The sequence below is a fragment of the Megascapheus bottae genome, chromosome 5 (genome assembly GCF_031878675.1).
Source record: "Megascapheus bottae isolate mThoBot1 chromosome 5, mThoBot2.hap1, whole genome shotgun sequence".
NCBI classification, from domain to species: domain Eukaryota; kingdom Metazoa; phylum Chordata; class Mammalia; order Rodentia; family Geomyidae; genus Megascapheus; species Megascapheus bottae.
This window is the reverse complement of record NC_143513.1, coordinates 30,763,063-30,782,265: the sequence shown is the minus strand read 5'-3', so window position 1 is coordinate 30,782,265 and position 19,203 is coordinate 30,763,063.

Genomic DNA, 19,203 nt, shown 5'->3' with positions numbered 1-19,203 from the left:
TGCACGAAGACCCAGGTTCGATTCCTCAGTACCACATACATAGAAAAAAGTCAGACGTGGTGCTGAGACTCAAGTGGTAGAGCTCTAGCCTTGAGAAAGTCCAAGGACAGTGCTCAGGCCCTGAGCTCAAGCCCAGGACTGGCAAAGAAAAAAAAAAATACAAAATTCAAATGTAGACACAGCACTAAATCTTGCATGTAAGGTTCTAGTTGTAATACGGTAAATACAGGCGATTGTCCCTGTCTTTTTCTAACCGAACCTTTCGAAGCATGAAAATTATGTCTGTTGTGCCACTCCTCTCTCACTTAGAACAATAGTTCTTAGCCAGTAAGCTGATTAATGGGTTATATTTCTCCAAGGAAATTATCGTCCTAATATACACACTAGAATAAAATTGTAGGATTGAATGGTGGGTGTACTGTGTAGGTTTGCCTCAGTTTACATTTCTAAAATCTGATTAAATCTTAGAAGTTTTTACTTGGTCGTTTGTTTCTAAAATGGATCTGAATCTTGCCTTGCCTTTTCCACAAACTAAAGGAAAGTTTCTACATGAAGATTTCTTAGAGCTTCTTTCTAGATTCTTAGAGAAATTCCACTGACCTCCAAAAAGAGAGATTAGTGTTGGATGATCAGGATGTCTTTCATTAGAGTGGTGAAGTTTAGTGTAAGTCTATGTGTGGCTTAAGCCCTTGCCCCAAATCAGTTTGCTCTGTCCTTTATTAATTAGTAATTATTTATTTATAAAACTATTTTTCTCAAAGATCTAAAGTACATCATGTTTTATTTTATTTTATTTTTTGTCAGGCTGATGTATAGAGGGAGTACAGGTACATTCATAAGGCAGTGAGTACATTACTTACTGAACATTGTTACCCTTTCCCATGTTTTTCATTCATTTTCCCTCCTCCCATGTTTTTTGTTTTTTGTTTTTTTTGGTGGGTCATGGGGCTTGAACTCTGGGCCTGGGCACTGTCCCTGAGTTCTTCAGCTCAAGGCTACCACTCTACCCCTTGATGCCACAGGCTCACTTCCCCTTTTCTATCGATTAATTGGAGATAAGAGCCTCACTGTTCTTTAGTTCCCCAAGCTGCCTTTGAACCACAATCCTTAGATATCAGCCTCCTGAGTAGCTAGGCATGAACCACTGCACCCAGTCTTCCTCCCAAGCTTTCATCTTTCTGTGTTGTATGTAAAGTTTGTATTCCTGTATTTTTGCTAATGTTGTACCCGAATTCCTAGAACCCCGAAAAGACTACCAGAGGCCACAGTCAAAGCTAAAAAGCAGGGGTCGTTTTATTTACGAGTCTAGACTCGGCCTCCTCGTACCAGCAGCCGGCAACGCTAAAAAGGCCCCGAGCAAGAACTTTACACTGCTTTTATAGGAAAAGTACAATTACCTGATTGGCTATTTAACTCAAACCACTGGTCAAATCAGAGCTCAGGTGTCTAACCACTGAGCACCAAGCTGTTACCACCTGGGGTTCAAGTACATGGACCCTAAACAAGGGGAGGGTCATTCCCAGAACATGGAACAATCTTGGCACAACACTATCCCTACAAGTTCCTCTCAATTGTTCTAGGTTGCAAATCTGGGGAGCTCAGACTTAACTCCCCTGAGCTTCTTCCATTGGATTTTGGAATCAATCCTTTCTCTCTTTCCCTCATATTCCTGGATCACATGGTCCTCTCTTAAGCATTTATGGGTGTGATTTCTGAGGATCCTTTACATACAGCATGATTGGGAAGGGTTGGACGAGGCCATCTACTATGCAGGTTCTCCTGAAATAAAGAGGCTGCGTCTAAGCAGCATAGCTTTGTTCTTCTCACATCCTGGTTCCTGGTTGGGAGGAGAAACCAGCTCTGAAAAGCCTGGAAGTGAGAGAGTCTGTTCATTGAATTTTAGATGTCATGCTGTTTAGCCTTAGGAGAGATTTGCTACTGAGAATGCTTGTCCTGGATTGTCTCCCTATAAAGACTTTTCCTAGATGGAAAATTTGAGGGGTATCTCCCCCCTCCTCCCATATGGAAAGTTTAAGCTGATGCCTGAGGTGCTTCTCTACATGGAAAAGTTCTACTTGCACCTGAGCTACTTCTGTATATGGCCTGTTTCTGCTGGAATTGCATCCCCACCTTAAACATGTGGTCCTGTCTTCAAAAGCTTGGTTCCGTCCTGATTCTGGACTAATGGTCTTTGAGACAAGAGTCTGCCTGCATTTGCTGGATCTCTAATAAAGACTCAACTTGACCTGTAAAAATGTGGCTTCTTTGTTTTCTTGCAGCTGAGTTCAGGTATAACGCTACTTTCTCCAATTTGTGGACTTGAAGAGGGTGAAAGTTAGGCATATTTGAGTGTGTGGATATCAGGCATGAGAATGTCTCTAATAATATAAAAAAAAACAAAAATAAAATCACTTTCTGTAACAATAAATTCTTCAGATGCAAGTAACGAAGGATCAGTGACAAAATTGGGGTATTTCCAACCATTGTTTTAGTTTTCAGTATTGAAGGTTAGACTTTAAATTTATTTTCAAGTGTTTCTCTTTTTTTTTTTTTTGCCAGTCCTGGGGCTTAAACTCAGTGCCTGAGCACTGTCTTTGGACACTTTTTGCCCAAGGCTAGCACTCTGCCACTTGAGCCACAGCACCACTTCTGGCTTTTTCTGTGTATATTGTACCCAGGAATCAAACCCTGGTCTTCATGTATGCTAGGCAAGCACTCTACCACTAGGCCAAACTCCCAGCCCCTTTTTTTTGTTTCTGCCAGTCCTGGCCCAGGATTTTTTGTTCATTGATTGGTTTGTTTGTTTGTTTGTTTGTTTTGGTCTCTTGTGGGGCTTGACTCTGGGCCTGGGCACTGTTCCTGAGCTTTTTAGCTCAAGGCTAGCACTCTATCACTTGAGCCATAGTGCCACTTCTGGTTTTCTGGTGGTTCATTGGAGATAAGAGTCTCACTGACTTTTGTGCCCATACTGGCTTTGAATCCCAATTTTCAGATCTCAGCCTCCTGAGTAACTAGGATTACAGATGTGAGCCATCAAGCGCCTGGCTTCAACTGTATTTTTTTTTTGCCAGTCTTGGGCCTTGAACTCAGGAGCTGAGCACTGTCCTTGGGCTTTCTCAAGGCTAGAGCTCTACCACTTGAGCCACAGCACCATTACTGACTTTTTTCTATGTATGTGTTACCAAGGAATTGAACCTGGGTCTTCGTGCATGCTAGGCAAACACTCTACCACTAGGCTAAACTCCCGGCCCTGTATTTCTTTCTTTCTTTTTTTTTTTTTTTTTTTTTTTTTTTTAAACATGTGGGGAACTGTTGTGCTATTTAGCTTTGTGGTTTTGAAGGTTTCATCCCAGGCCCTGTTGCTGTGTGGCCTATGGTATGAGAGAGCAAAGCTGTTTGCCTCATGGCCAACCTGTATTTTTTTTAAGGACATTTTTTTTGGCATATTTGAGTTGTATAGGGGATTGTCACTGTGAAATTTCACTAGAAGTATACCTTTTACTTTATCAAAATCACCTCCTAGCCAGACAAACTCCTGTAAACCTAGCAACACAGAAGGCTAAGATCTGGTGAGCATGGTTTGAAGTTAGCCAAAGCAGAAAAGTCCATGAGACTCTTTTCTCCAGGAAAGTAATCAGAAAAAGCCACTTTGGCTCAAATTGCAGAGCCCTGGCCCTGAGCACCAAGAGGTTCAGGAATAGTGCCCAGTCCTGGAATCCAAACCTCAGGAATGGCAGGAAGAATAAAGATCAGGCTGGGAGTGTGGCCTAGAGTTAAAGTGCTTGCCTAGTATGCATGAGTCCTGGTTTCAGTTCTCCAGTATCACCTGCACAGAAAAAGCCCGAAGTGGTGCTGTGGTTCTAGTGGTAAAACACTAGCTCAAGGAGAGTTACCAGGCCCTGAGTTCAAGTTCCAGGACTGGCAAAAAAAAAAAAAGCCTTGTTTGCTACTTGGGTACAGAAGTTATCCAGGTCTGTGAGGATATTAAAGGTGAAAGTACCATTCTCAGCCCATCAAGACCCATTGCCCAGCTGGTATTGAGGACATGCCATTACAATAGAAAATAAGCCTTTTGGGTTTTATGGAGGTTAGGCAAGAGACAGCCCAAAGAGGTGTTTTGAGGAGGTTTAGATGGAGAGGTACGCATTCTAGGCAGAGGGTAGCAACTGAGATCCAGTAGAGGAATTTTCTGTCTCTGAACATCCCCAGGAGCACAGCGAACTCCTAGTAGAGGAGGACGGTGCCTCAAGGGGTCCTCACCAACGAGATAAGTCAATGGAAGTGTTTCCCGGCCAGGCACCTGGTCTTTTGGTGGGGAGGCTCGCAGATCAATTGTGAGGCAAGCACCAGTCTGAAATGGCTGGAAGGAAAGTAAAGGTGGCTCACGCCAAGGAGATTTGGGAGCTGGGCTGGGGGCTAATCAACCCCTTTAGGGGGATTGTCCAAACCCAAACCACTCCTCCCAGGTTTCAGCCCCAGGATGTAAGAAATAAGAGGCGAGTGACCAATACAGGCTCAGGGGAACTGACCTGCCAGGCTAATTCATGCAGGAGTGAAGGTGGCAGTAGCAGACAGGTGCAAGTAGAATTTGAATAATATTGTAGGGGGCAGTCACATGGGTCACATGGGAAGTCATGTGGGTCACATTATGTGAACTGTTGGAATTTGCGGGGAGGGGGGGCCGGGGTTTAGAGTCAGTTCCTAGAAGAAGGTGTGAAGGTGTTATGTGCGCTACAGGAATTGGGGAGAGCCTTGTTCCAAGAAGGAGTGCAATGAGACTCTTGGCAAGTGGGGCAGGAAATTTGTAGTCTCACTGGGAAAACAATACGGCATTGGGAAAATTAACAGATTTTTGTAAACAAATGGGGACCCAGGGTGGGGACTTATTCAGCAAGCTGACTCTGAGACTTTTAGAAACATAACTAAATTTTACTTCCTCACTGACCAGCCCTCTGGGAACATAATTCTTGTGTAGACAACTCTTCTACTCTTGAATAAAGTCATCAGTTGTGATATTTTGTTTGCTGATTACCCTTTCACTTCTCTGTCTGTTTCTTTCTCTCTCTCTCTGAAACAGACAGACAGACAGACAGACAGACACACACACACACACACACACACACACACACACAGCCTCCTTATTTGTCTGCCAGGTTCCAGGGGCCACCACTAAGAAGCTATCCCCGCTTAAGGCCCCATCTCCTGTCTTCTGTACAAGATGTTGCCATCTTTAGCAGCAAGGATGGACTTAAGTGGCCCACCCAGCTGGCCATGCTGTGGTAGAGGGCTTCTTCTTACCGGTCATCTTCTTTTCATGTTAATCCAAGAACTCTACAAGACAAAGAGCCAATATGTGAAAAAAAAATGGCGCTTCCACTATAAAGACTGCCTTGCCTCTTTGTGTCCTGCCAAGTCATTCCAGCAGAGAGCAGCAGACTATGTCCATACCTGAACTAGGGTTGCTCTCAAGTCTAGGGCAGGGAGTCCAGGGCCAGAGGACAGGGATCAGACTTCTCAGATCTCTCTGGACATTAAAGAGACCGAGGCTTGCAGTGGGAAGGCCATGGTAGTCACATGGGTTGTATTATCTTGAAGGAGCTGGTGTCAAACTCCCACCCATGCTTACCACCTACTGAGAAATAGACCCAAGTCACCAGCAGCATGGGGTATGGTAGCTCAGGGAGTGTTCAGGGAGGGCTGCTGTGGCGCTTGGCACTCTGGGGAAAGGGAGGACTCGGGGCACTTGCTGGAGGTCAAGAGCAGCAAGAGGCTCCTTTCTCCCAATCTGATTTTCCAGCCTTGGGCCCCTGCTCACTTACATCCTTGGAGTCCTTGGTTTTGTGCAGTGAGGCCACATGTGTGAGGCCCGGGAAAGGGCCTGTGCCCTCAGGATATGCCTGTGCCATTGGGTGGAGAATGACCAGAAGGGTCCTCTTAACCTCCTCCCAAGTCATGCTTACGTACCCTAGCCTCATGGAGCCATAGCCGCCTAGAAGACCTTGAGACATGACAGGCCTCCTCCCCCAGTGCTCCACTCTCCAGGTCCTAGCAAAGGCCTGCACATGGGAATTGAACCTCAGCAGAGGTTCAAGGTCTGTGGCCCTGCCCATCACCTGCCCCTGTGTGTGTTCCTACAGGTCCTAGTGTGGTGGCTGCAGCTCATTCCTGCAACATGCCAGCTGTGCAGAGGCCAGATGTGATGGGGCTTTTGGGGAGTGGGTCAACAGGTGGCTTGGGCTGTAGGAGCCCTCACCTCTCCTCCTGGGAAGTCTATGGCTTCAGGCATGCACATTCACCAGTTCTTCCATCTTCCTGAGGCCTCTCATGAGTTTTTTCCAGAAGGCCATACAGTTTGACCATTATCCCTGGCAGAATTGAGTATGGAGTTCTAAGACTCTGTTCCTCTCACCCCTCAGCCCTCCACAGTGTCCCCACCTTATGTGACAGCCATGGCCTGGTCTCTAGGGTCTCAGGCTCCCTTTGGCCAGCAGCAGTCTCTTCCCCTGGGCAGGTCAGTGCATGTGTCAGGTCTTTTCTACATGGTGGATGTGGACGCTTGGATCCCTAACAGGATGTCCCTGTAGCTGGCTGGTCCCTGGGCATCCGCAGACCCCAAGATCCCATCAGTGCCTCTTCCCTGGGCTTGTGAAGCCCACACAGAAATGGATCAGGGCATGGCTTGTAGGTGTCAGGCTGGCTGGGTGTAGAGAAAGCAGCCCCACCACAGAACACTCAGGAGGAAATGCCAGCAGGAAGGTGGGGACCCGGAATCTTGTCAGTTCCTTTTCCCTCCTCAGACACCCAGGCTGTCTCCTTCACTCACTCAAGTGGGTTGCCAGGGGCTTCTTGTGCCCTATTCAATCTACCTATGCCCAAACACAAAACCGATGCTTCTAGCCTTGCTATGGTTGATACACAACTAGAATTTCTTGAAAAGGCCTCAGGGAAGAATTCTTCCCTCTCCCACTCCTTCCCCTCCCCATGCCCAAACCTGTTGTTTCAGGGATCATATCACCTTGTAGATTTTCTCCTGGGTGAATATCTGGAAAATCTCAAATTAGCCCTGGAGGATGGGCAGAAACATGGTGATAAGTGGGAGTGTGAGGTAGAGGAGGAGTGTGAATGTATTTCCTTTTACTTATTTTATTTTATTTTTTGTTGGTCGTGGGGATTGAACTCTGGGTCTGGGCTCTGTCCATACACCTTTCAGATAAAGGCTAGCGCTCTACCACTTTGAGCCACAGCGCCATTTCCAGTTTTTGGTGATTAATTGGAGATACGAGTACCTGGACTTTTGTGCTCCTGCTGGCTTTGAACCATGATCCTCAGCTGTTAGCCTCCTGAGTGGCTAGGATTATAGGCATGAACCACCAGCATCCAGCTCAACATTATTTCTATAACAATGCTATAATAGACCATCTCTAGTGAATTATTTCACTTAATTTTATTATATATATATATATTGATATAGGGTCTCACAACATATAACAGACTGTTACCACAACTTTGGTTGAACTTGGGGCCTATGCTCTTGCTAAGCTCACTCTCTCACTGCTGGTGCTGTACAACTTAGTCTACACCTCCAGTTGGGCCTTCTTGCAGGTTAACTAGAGATGGAATCTCATATACTGCTCTGTTCATGTTAATTCTGACTCTTGATACTCCTGACTAGTTAGGATTATAGGCATGAACCATACATGCCTGGCTGCCCAGTCTCCTAAGGGAAGAAGCTGAAACACCACAGTAAAAGACACCAGGGGCCGAGTTTGGCCTAGTGGTAGAGTGCTTGCTTAGCATGTATGAAGACCTGGGTTCAAATCCTCGGTACCACATACATAGAAAAGCTGGAAATGGTGCTGTGGCTCAAGTGGTAGAGCCCTAGCCTTGAGAAAGCCCAAGGACAATTCTCAGGCTCTGAGTTCAAACCCTAGGACTGACGAAAAAAAAAAGACATGGTAAAGGCAATTTGTTACAAATTCCAGATTTGCCCTGGGAAGACAGCAGTTCAGTGTATCATCAGCCACCCTTGGGTTATAGATAACAGATATAAGAAAATTAAAGTCCTTGTTGCCTGGTTGGTGGTCTGTCCTAAGGAGGCACTAATAATTGTGGGGGATCATTTCTAGTCCCTTGTCATAAAGCTATGGTCTGCCAGTCCTGTCCATTCAAGGTGATTACAAACTCACTGTAGTGAGAATTGATTAGAGCAAAGATACATACAAAATGCGAGCAGAGATGCCAAGATTTTTCTCCTGGTTTTCGTTCATTTCTTTCCCCTGATACAGATTTAGGCTCAAAGCTGTTTGGGCCCAGAACTTCTCTGGATCATTGCTCTGTGCATTCCATGTCCATTGTGGGATTTCCTACATGGATCAAAAGGGCCTTTCTCTATATCAGGGTCTGCTGCAGAGCAAAGAAGCAAGAAGCTGGAGCTGCAGGCCCACCATGTCTGTCACAGCTACAGAGGCCCAGATTTGTGATAAGCTTACAAGAGCCAGTGTTGGGAGACTCCACACTGCATTCTATAGTGTCTGGCTCTGGTTAGTGCAGAGGTGATTTTATTGGCACTTTTCCCATTTGTAGTTGTTCAAAATAACAATTTATGTTGGAGGAACTGCTTTCCCACCATACATAAGAAAATAACTCCATGGACTTAGGGTTTATCCCTTGAGCTTGATTTATCTCTCCAATCTGTTCTGGTTGCCTTTTCAAAGTTTGTCACAGAGATAACTGTAGTTTGCAATAAGTGAGAGGTACTATGGAACAGGTCAAACCCCTAAACGTTGGCTTTTAAGAAGGTCATGGTTCAGATGTAAAGTAGAATAATTATAGGAATATGAACTGATTTTAAAAATTCTTCTCTTGTATGAGATAAACCTGTGTGGTGTACAATGCATAGTTCAACTGAGAAAAACTGAAGGGGTAATTTCTTTAAGAAGGGATCTTGTATTCATCTATTCTCCTCTGGAGTGTTAGTCCCAAGGTGGGTCAAAGACTATGTAACTCCAAATAGCAACTGGTATTTGAACAATAGGAGGCTGAAGCCATAGGAGTTAAAAAGCCTTCCATATGGTAGACATGACAGTGGAGAGACAGAGACACACACGTAGCTCAATGCTCATAGAGTTGGTCTGGATTCAGGAAAGGTTGCTCTGCCTGGAGGGCCACATGGTCTAGGATGCAATGAGGGCAGATAGGAATACCTTCTGTTGCCTCCAGGCTGAGCTGGTTTGAGCTATATTCCCAAGTGCTTTTCCGAACCAAACTAGATATATTTCAGCAGAGTGTGTTCCTAGGCAGGTCACAGGTCCTTGTTAGTCCTGGAAGTATATTAGAGGGATTTCAGGGTCATGGATCAGATCTAGTATGCAAGAGGTCCTCCAGTTGTGTCCAGTCCCTGCCAGTACTGCTGACTAGCCCTGTGTCCTGCTTCCACTAGCTATGAGCAGCCCTGACAATGCTAATGTTATTATTCCATGAGCAATATGGCCAAATACAACCTTGTGCTCCAGAAGTGGTACTTACCACAGCAGACAAAGGTCAAGCATGGAGCCAGGTCCACCCTTTTTCTCCTGAAGAAAGGGGACAAAAAGTAAGCACTTCCATGTAGGAATGCTGTTCCTTGGTCTGGCCAGCCAGTCAATAAGTAGCTACAGACTGGAGTGGCCAGGCCACCATGTACTTTCCATGTACCTCAAGTTTAGGACACTGAGAACCATCGACACACACACCTACTCTGATGCCAAAATAACTGGCATTGGATACACTGTCCTGCCCCCTTAGTGGTCATAGGTGCCCTCTACTTATGTTTGACCAAGACAGGGTATTGCCTACTACAACAAACCCCAGGAGTCCAGAGACCATGCAGAATTGCCTCTCCTAAACTCCACTCTTCACCTCTCCACCGCAGACAGCATGATTGGATCAATGCCATACCACTCAAAATTCCATTCAGAATAAAAATTCCATCCTGGGATGCAGGAGACCACAGATATTTGGATTTATGGAAGGACAACTGTTTATAGATTCCAGTGAATGAATATGTGAATAACAGAAAATCAAATGTTTACAGATGGGGGCAAATTTAGTTGGTGTAAATAGGAAATGAATATTGATATTATAATTGTTTTTTTTCTGTAGTCTGGACATTGTAGTTTTAGTTTTTTCACCTCTAGGGGTAATAAGACATCTTCTTACCTGCTGTGAAATAGGAAACCTTGCAAGAAACAAAGTGGGCTTTATCCAGAAGCAGGGAATGTCACCACCTTTCTCCACTGTAATGAATGAAGTGCCTGTCCATTCTGCACAGAACAAGTGTTCATTTCCCTTTTGCTGTACTTGATGCTGCCCTATCATGGCCCAGGAGATCCTTGGTTCTGAGGTTTAGGTTCTCCCACAGAACTTGAATGAATTTATGTCTGATGTTTGGGGATGTTTTCTGGATATTCCAATGTGGAGTATTTAAGTTAACATTACTGCCATGTCGTAAAGAAATCAGCAAGGCAAAATACACTGAGGTTCTGAAAATCTACCTAGAATTGTCTGGATTCCCTTTAAGACCTCATTCTTTTTTTCACATATTTTTTATTGTAATTAATAGAAGGGTTACATTATATTCACCAGATAGAAGGAACATTACTTCACAAATATTGATACTCTTTCTCATGTCATGGTCCCCATTTCCCTCCCCCTCCCCCCTGCTCATCTTGATTTCCCCCCTTCCCTATCCTATTTCAAATAACCAATTAAGCATATATAAAATATATCAGATAACAAGGTGAAATATTGTAACAATATGAGATAACCAAGGGACAGCAAAAGAGATGAGAGATAACATAATACATTAAGGACAACAATCATTAATTATATGGCTTTTGTTTCTATATCCTTACATGTAGCATCATACTATATTGCCTTAAGTATCTAAATTTTGTTCTATTGTGAATCTCTGCTAGGAGAGCCCAGGGTTTCTACTGATTATGACAAATGAATACCTAATTCTTTAGAGTGTTAGGTTTAGGGTTTTTTTGGGGGGGGGCGTTAAGAGGGGGTATTTTGTTGGTTTTCTTTGTTTCAAATTTTTATTGCTGTTATTCTTTGATAATACTGAAGTTTGAACTCAGGACCTCATGTTTTCCAGGCAAGTGCTATAGCACTTAAATTATGCCACTGACTTTTGGGATTTTAGTTACTTTTTATGTACACCTTACTTTTGCCTGGGGCTGACCCTGAACTCTAAATCCCCTGTCTACATAGCTCAGATTATATGCTGTTACACTACACTCAGAGTGTTTATTGACATGGAATCTCATTAATTTCTGGTCTCGAATCACAGTCCTCATGTTTGAAGTAGCTGGAATTCTAGATGTGCATTCCAGAACTTAGGGATAGTATTCTCTTTTTTTTCCAGGACAAATCACTTCTCCTTTTGATAATACTTTATTAGGGATCATTTAAATGGCTCCTCTAGGGTTACTGTTAGCCAGAGCTGTATTTACCTTGGTGTAGATTTCTAAGTACCAAATCAGCTGAAAACAGAAATCATTTGGAAATAGAAATTGAAGACAGTGCATTCTCAATAGATGCCAGTAGGGGGAACTGTTGTTTTTCAGAAACAAATGGATATTTGCACAACACATCTCATCCCAAGAAGGGACTGGGACAGTGTAGCATGTACAGGAAACTGTCTCTTTTTAGTATCCTAATTTCAACTCCAGAAGATGTGTCTGTTTTGAATTTTGTCCCATTATTCCTCATCAAAGCAAAGGTAATATCTATCTATCTATCTATCTATCTATCTATCTATCTATCAATCGATCTATTTAGTGCCTGTCCTGCTTGGTGCTTGAACTCACAGCCTGGGTGCTTTTCTTTTCCAGGCTAGCACTCTACCACTTTGAGCCACAGTTCCATTTTCAGAATTTCAGTAGTTAATGGGTTTTCCTGCTCAAGCTGCATTTGAACTGCATTTCTCAGATCTCAGGCTCTTGAGTAGCTACTGGCACTCAGCAAGGGGTAATCATTTTCAATTATACTAATTTAGAATTCATAACTTAATAACTGTCCATTGGGAGATATTAGCATAGCCTGATGGCCCTGTCATTCACCATCTGAGATTTGGACCTAACAAAGCATTGGACCTTTGTTGCTGGTTTCATTCCACAGTTCATTCTATACAGTCTTTTATCAACATATTTCCTCTCTGCCACGATCATATTGGTTTGTTTCCAATTTTAGACAGTCTTTATTGGCCTTTTCCTTTTGTTTTCTAGTGAGCTCTTTTTACAGGGGCTGCATAAAACGATTTCTGTTCCCAATTGCGCATACATTCCTATTGGCTATTATTTCAAAAGAAATTGCTTTGTTCCACTAGATAGTAGTCATTTGACCAAATAAGATGCCCCGTTGGAATGTAGAAGGGGAAAGAAATTCTGTCAGTAACTCATAACCTGCAGAAGGCTAGGTCAGTGGAATCACATCTCCCAATTCTCTTCGAATGGGAAGGAAATATAGAGGGTAGCTAGGAGTCTGGGAGTGAGACAGACACAAGTATGAGTATAGGTAAGAGACAATATAGGTAAGGGAAGAGCGTTTGTGGGGCTCAGAACTCATCAGGAGCAAGATGGGCGCCAATAGTGACTATAATCGCTTGAGCCTGGGCCTAAAGCTCTTAGACTCGAGAGAATGAGGTGGCACAGGCAGTGGCCAGACCAATGCCATGGTCCTGCTACTGCACAGTGGAATGGGCAGCAGAATTCTGACTAAGTAGTGAGAAATCTCTATGTTTCTCATTACTGGCAGCTTAGTTTGGAAAGTCCAGAGAATGGACTCTTTAGAAACCCAAAGCCTAATTAGATTTATTTTTAATATCCAAGATCTTCCTCAAACACAATCCCAGACACAATCAACGCGAAACTTCTCATAATAAATATAATACAGAGGAATTATACCAGTGTAACAAAGGGGAATTACACCAAATGAACTCTAACAATTTAGACTTTCACAAAAGAACAGAAGCTGATAATCTTCTAAGTTCCCTAACTGCACTTCAAGCTGGGACTTTCAGCCTCAAATGGGGACACAAAATGCCCTGATTGGGTTGGAAAGTCCTCCCAAAGGGAATTTCCCCCCATAGGGAGTGGAGAGTTCATAGTCTACATACTAAGAGGACTTACCCAAACTTGATCAGGTCATCATGACTTCTTTGAAATCCTTCTTTCCTTTTGTATCAAGTCATGCGAAGGGCATGAATCCTGTGTTTGAAATTCACAGGGAGAAAATGAGAGCACCCTGGTGTTTGTCTGGGATTTCTTGCATAAAAGAGCAACTCAGGGATTGTCCCAGAGCTTTACCCAGGTAAAACTCGTACTTCCTACAAAGTACCACTTGTACTTACTACTTTCCAGCTACTACTATAGAATCCAGTATCTAGGGGCTTGTGCGAGGACCTGTTCCACCCACAGGCTGGTGTCCAATCTGGACTGCCAATTTTGACATAAAAATTCAGATTCAATGATAAATTCATAAATCATGAGAGTAGAACTGAAGGTGTAATCATTTGGCATACATATAAGGGGTAAAGTAGACTAGCATCTCAAAAGCTGCAGTTTTTTTTCCCTGCAGAGAGCAAGGAGGCAGATTTTATTGGAACTAGACATTCAGTTCTATGTATTATTAAGGCCATTTGGTGCCCTTGATTGTGTATCACCCAAAGTACTGGAGCCACTGTCCAGAGCTGTATGTATGTTTTGTGGGTTGTCTGTTTTGTGTTGCTATACAAACTACCTGGGACTATGTATTTATTTATTTATTTTTTGCCAGGCTTGGGCTTGGGCTCAGGGCCTGAGCACTGTCCTTGGACTTTCTCAAGGCTAGAGCTCTACCACTTGAGCCTCAGCACCACTTTTCTATGTATGTGGTACCGAGGAATCGAACCCGGGTATTTGTGCATGCTAGGCAAGCACTCTACCGATAGGCCAAACTCCCGGCCCATACTATGTATTTTATAAAGTTTTATGGGCTCATGTTTCTGGTGACTGGACTTTTCAAACACCAGGATACTAGTTTCCTAGGGTTGGTCCCACTGTGCATAGCGAGATAGCAGAAAACCAAGTAGGTCACTGATTATGTGCCAAAGGGTCAAACATATGGAGCTGTCTACTCGCCTGAGATCAGTTCTATGAAGCTTCTCCCTCTCTATGAAGTCAGCGTTATTGGATTTATGAGGCTAGAGCCTCCAGGACTTATTTACCTTAGGTTTGGCCACATCTCTCAAAGCTTCTGTATGCAATACAGCCATACCAGGACCCAAGCTTTGGGCACATGCATCTGTGAGGGACAAACCACACCCATACTACAGCAGATATTAGAAGTCCCTCTTTTGAAGTCTCAGATGAGAATGGGGAACATGATAATCAATTCTGGAAAAAAGGAAATCTTGGTTATAAATCAATAAAGAAGTTGACTGAGTTGAACTTATTTCTTCTTTTCTATTGTAAAATATGGTTTGGATTAAGAAAGACATGTTAAGCCAAGAAGAACCAGAACCTGAAGATTTGGAAACTTCTCATATTACAAAAGATTATTCTCTCTTTTGTGTGTGTTTTTCTGTGTGTGTGCTTTACTGAACTTGATCTCAGGGCCTGGGTGCTGTCCCTTACCTTTTTCCACTGAAGACTGGTAATCTACCACTTGAACGACTTCTGGCTTTTTTAATTGGTTAATTGGAGATAAGCATCTCAAGGACTTTTTGACCCAAGCTGGCTTTGAACCTTGGTCCTTAGATCTTAGTCTTTTGATTGGCTAGATTTATAGACTTGAGCTACTGGCACCTGGCTCAATAAGAAAGAATAGACTTCATTAGGAAAAGTAAATAAACGGGCTTTGAGGAGAACAAAGGGAAAATAAGGTTTCTAATAATGTGTGTTTATGCTGGAGGAAGTGGGTTTTTTTGCAGCTTGTCCTCAGAAATTAACACCAGAGGGCCAGGAGTTTGGCCTAGTGGTAGAGTACTTGCCTAGCATTCCAAAGACCCAGATTCAATTCCTTGATACCATATGCACAGGAAAAAGCCAAAAGTGGTACTGTCGCTCAAGTGGTAGAGTGCTAGCCTTGATAAAGCTTAAGGACAGTGCCCAGGCCCTGAGTTCAAGCCCTAGGAGTGGGAAAGTGTTGGGAACTGAGTGCAGGGTCAGGCTGGCCCATGAATCTGCATCACTGAGTAAGATAACCACAGAAAGAAATGAGCTGTCATGTATGAACACTACGCATATGAACTTTGAGCTATATCGTCGATATTGTGAATGACTTTCTGCTGCGACTTGATAAACATTGGGTACGAATGTGTTATTGCTTTATCACTCTCTGCTGAGACCTATAGTGAGAGTAAACATGTGGACCTCCCCGCCCTGCCCACCTTTGTGCTGATAGGCTCGTGCACCCTATATTAGCTGAATGTACTTCCTCAGTAAATGAGTTCCTGCCTTGACAGGTCTCCCTGAAGCGTCTGATTGTCCTCTTGCGAGGGAGGGCTGGGTGAGGGTGGTCAGTGGGCCCTCTCGTTTCTTGGCTCACCCAGGTAGGGACATGTTCTCTCTATCTCTCCTGTGGGTTGGGAGGGACCGAGGACTAAAAACCCTGACAGGAAAGGAAGGAAGGAAGGAAGAAAGAAAGAAAAAAGAAAGAAAGAAAGAGAAGAAAAGAGAAAGACCAGAGAGGGGTTTAGGATAGGTTTATTCTTGGTTTTCTTCTTTGGAGAAGATCTGCTTACAGCAAAAAAATTTATGGAAGACTGAGTTCCCAGAAGTTATTGCTTTTAATCAGACAAGAGGAGTTCTGAGAAGGGATCATTTTGCATTCATTGAAAGTATAAAAATGAATGCCTGGATAAATACTGCCACTGTCCTATCTATCACCTTAGTATACACACACACACACACACACACTCACACACACACACATACACAATTTGGAAGGCTTTTAAGATGCCCTTTCCAGGCACTATTGGCTCATGCCTGTAATTCTAGCTAATCAGGAGGCTGAGATTTAAAGATTGCAGTTAAAAGCCAGCCTGGGCAGGAAAGTCTATGTGAGACTATTATTTTCAACCAACAATTAAAAAGCTGGACACAGAATTGTGGTTCAAGTGGTAAAATGCTAGCCTTGAAATGACCCACGCCAATCTTTTCCTGTCAGGCAGCACTCACGTTTAAAAATCCAAACAATATCCTGGAGGTCCTTTCAATTAGCTTCATACTATATGGCCTTATGTATCAAGGTTTTGCTCTATTGCAAATCTCTGCTAGTAGAGCCCAAGGTTTCTACTGATTATGACAAATGAGGGAAACCATTGAGCCTAAGTTCCTTTGAGTCTGGCTTACTTCACTTAATATGATTTTTTCTAAATCTTTTCATTTCCTAACAAATGGGTCGATGTCATTCTTTCTGATAGCAGCATAGAATTCCATTGTGTACAAATACCAAACAAAAGCCATATAACGAATGATTGTAGTCCTTAATGTACTGTGTTATCCCTCATCTCCTTTGCTGTCCCTTGGGTATCTCATATTGTTACAGTATCTCACTTTGTTATCTGATATATTGAATTTATTTGTATTTGGTTATCTGAAACTTAATAGGGAAGGGGGGAAAACCAATACGAGGAGTGGGTGGTGGGTGGGGGGAGGGTAATGGGTACCAAGACATGTGAAAGGGTATCAATGTATGTGAATTAATGCACCTTCTAAATATATAAATATATATTTATATATAATATAAATATATTAAAAATAAATAAAAATCCAAACAGCCATGACTCAGCTTTGCTAATTTATTATCAGAATTATTCAATAAATACAATATAGATAGATTTTTAATCTTTGCTTTCAAGCCACTTCATCTCTTCCCTGGAGTCCAATTGAAGAGAAGACCACTTCAGTAACTATGGCACAAGTTGGGTGCTGGTGGCTCATGCCTGTAATCCTAGCTACTCAGGAGGCTGAGATCTGACAATCATGGTTGAAGCCAGCCCAGGCAGGAAAGTCTATGATATTATTTTTTTTGGTCGGTTGTGGGACTTGAACTCTGGGCCTGAGCATTGTCCCTGAGCATTTCAGCTCAAGGCCACTGCCTTATCTCTTGAGCCACAGTGTCACTTTGGGTTTTCTGGTGGTTAACTGGAGATAAGAGTCTCATGGACTTTTTAGTGCCTGGGCTGGCTTTGAAATGTGATCCATGATCCTCGGATCTCAGCCTCCTGAGTAACTAGGATTACAGGTGTGAGCCACCCATGCCTGGCTAAGTCTATGATAGTCTTATCTCCAATTAACCACCAGAGAAACTGCAAGTGGCACTGTGGTTCAAAGTGGTAGAGTACTAGCTTTGAGCAAAAAAGCTCACAGGTAGTGACCAAGCCTTGAGTTCAAGCCCCATGACCCCAAAACAAAACGAAACTGAAAAACAACTATGGCACATTGAGCCTCAATGTTCAGATCTGAGCCCTTGAGTAGCCAAAATTAAGAGCCATGAGAGTAGAGACAAGGGGATACCAAGATACCTTCATCATTCATAGCCATTTCCTCATTGCTCTCCTGTCTCTGCCCTTGGCTCAACCCTTTCCAATCCTGCGTCAAGTCTCAAGTTAATGTGATTCTCATATCATTTCCCATCCCCAAACCCCAAAATGATATCCCATTTATCTGAGAACTAAAGTCAAAACTCTTACAAGTGATTACAGAGATCTGGACCTCTACATCATTTTTTAAAAGAATCTATTAACGTTGATTTTTACATCATATTTTAAATGACAAGTTTAACATACAAGTGTCCAAGGCTCTACGTCATTTTTGAGTCAGATCTTTCATCCTTTTATGGGAGCAGGGGAATCCAGCCTAACCCATTGTGACTGGGAAGTAACAAGCCAGGCTGCCAATGTCTCAGAGCCTTCCTTAATAGGTTTCTTGATTTTCTGTCCTGCTGTAAGTCTCAGCTCCCTGCAATTTGCCAAAGGAGGCAAAACCATATTTCTGTTTCATTGACACTCAGTCACACTCTACGCTGGAGCCAAGCCCCACTACCCATGTTTTAGAGGTTAATTGAAGATAAGAGTCTCAGTTCCTTTTGTGCCCAGGCTGGCTTTGAACCTTGATCCTCAGATCTCAGCCCCTGAGTAGCTAGGATTACAGATGTGAGCCACCATGCCAAGTTTTTTTTTTAAATTTTTGCCTTTGCTTTATTTGTTTTATGATTTATCCTGAATGCTCACACTAGTGTTCTAACCAGAGTTGATGTAAATAAATGAAATTCATTTTTTTGAGTTGGCTTCATAGAGTTAGAGCAGCTGCAGGTCAAGCTCAACTTTTTTTTTTTTAATGTGGTCATGAGACTTGAACTCTGGGCTTGGGTGCTGTCCCTGAGCTCTTCAGCTCAAGGCTACTGCCCTATCCCTTGAGCCACATCACTACTTCTGGTTTTCTGGTGATTAATTGGAGATAAGAGTCTCATGGACTTTAGTGCCCCAGCTGGCTTAGAACTGCATGCCTCAAATCTCAGCCTCCTGAGTAGCTAGGATTACAGGCGTGAACCACCACACCGGGCTCCAACTTTTTTGGTTTTTTTTTTATGCCACTCCAAGGGCTTGAACCCAGGGCCTGGGCTCTGTTCTTGAGCTTTGCTCAAGACTAGCACTCTACCACTTGAACTACACCTCCACTTCAGGCTTTTTGGTGGTTAGAGTCTCACAGATTTTCCTGTCCAGGCTGGCTTTGAGCCTCAATGTTCAGATCTGAGCCCCCTTGAGTAGTCAAAATTAAGAGCCATGAATTACCAGCACCAGCTACCTGCTTTTAGATGTTCCAAGTTATGGGCCCTTTCCTCTCCACAGGGAGCTAAGCATGTTTGGTTTTGGTTTTTGTCCACATCTGTATTAAATGTTCAAAAAAGTCTTCTTTTTTGAGTTTAAAAAATACATTTATTAAAGTATATTCTCAGTGGGAGAAAATGAGGGAGGTGGTAAAACGGTTCAACAAGAAATGTACTCATTGCCTGACTTATGTAACTCTGTATATCTCCTTTACAATGAAAAGTATATTCCCAGGAAGGCAACAACTATTGTTTTGTTTTTTGAACTCTGGGCCTGGGCACTGTCACTGAGCTCTTCAGCTCAAGGCCAGCACTCTAACACTTGAGCCACAGCATCACTTGTGG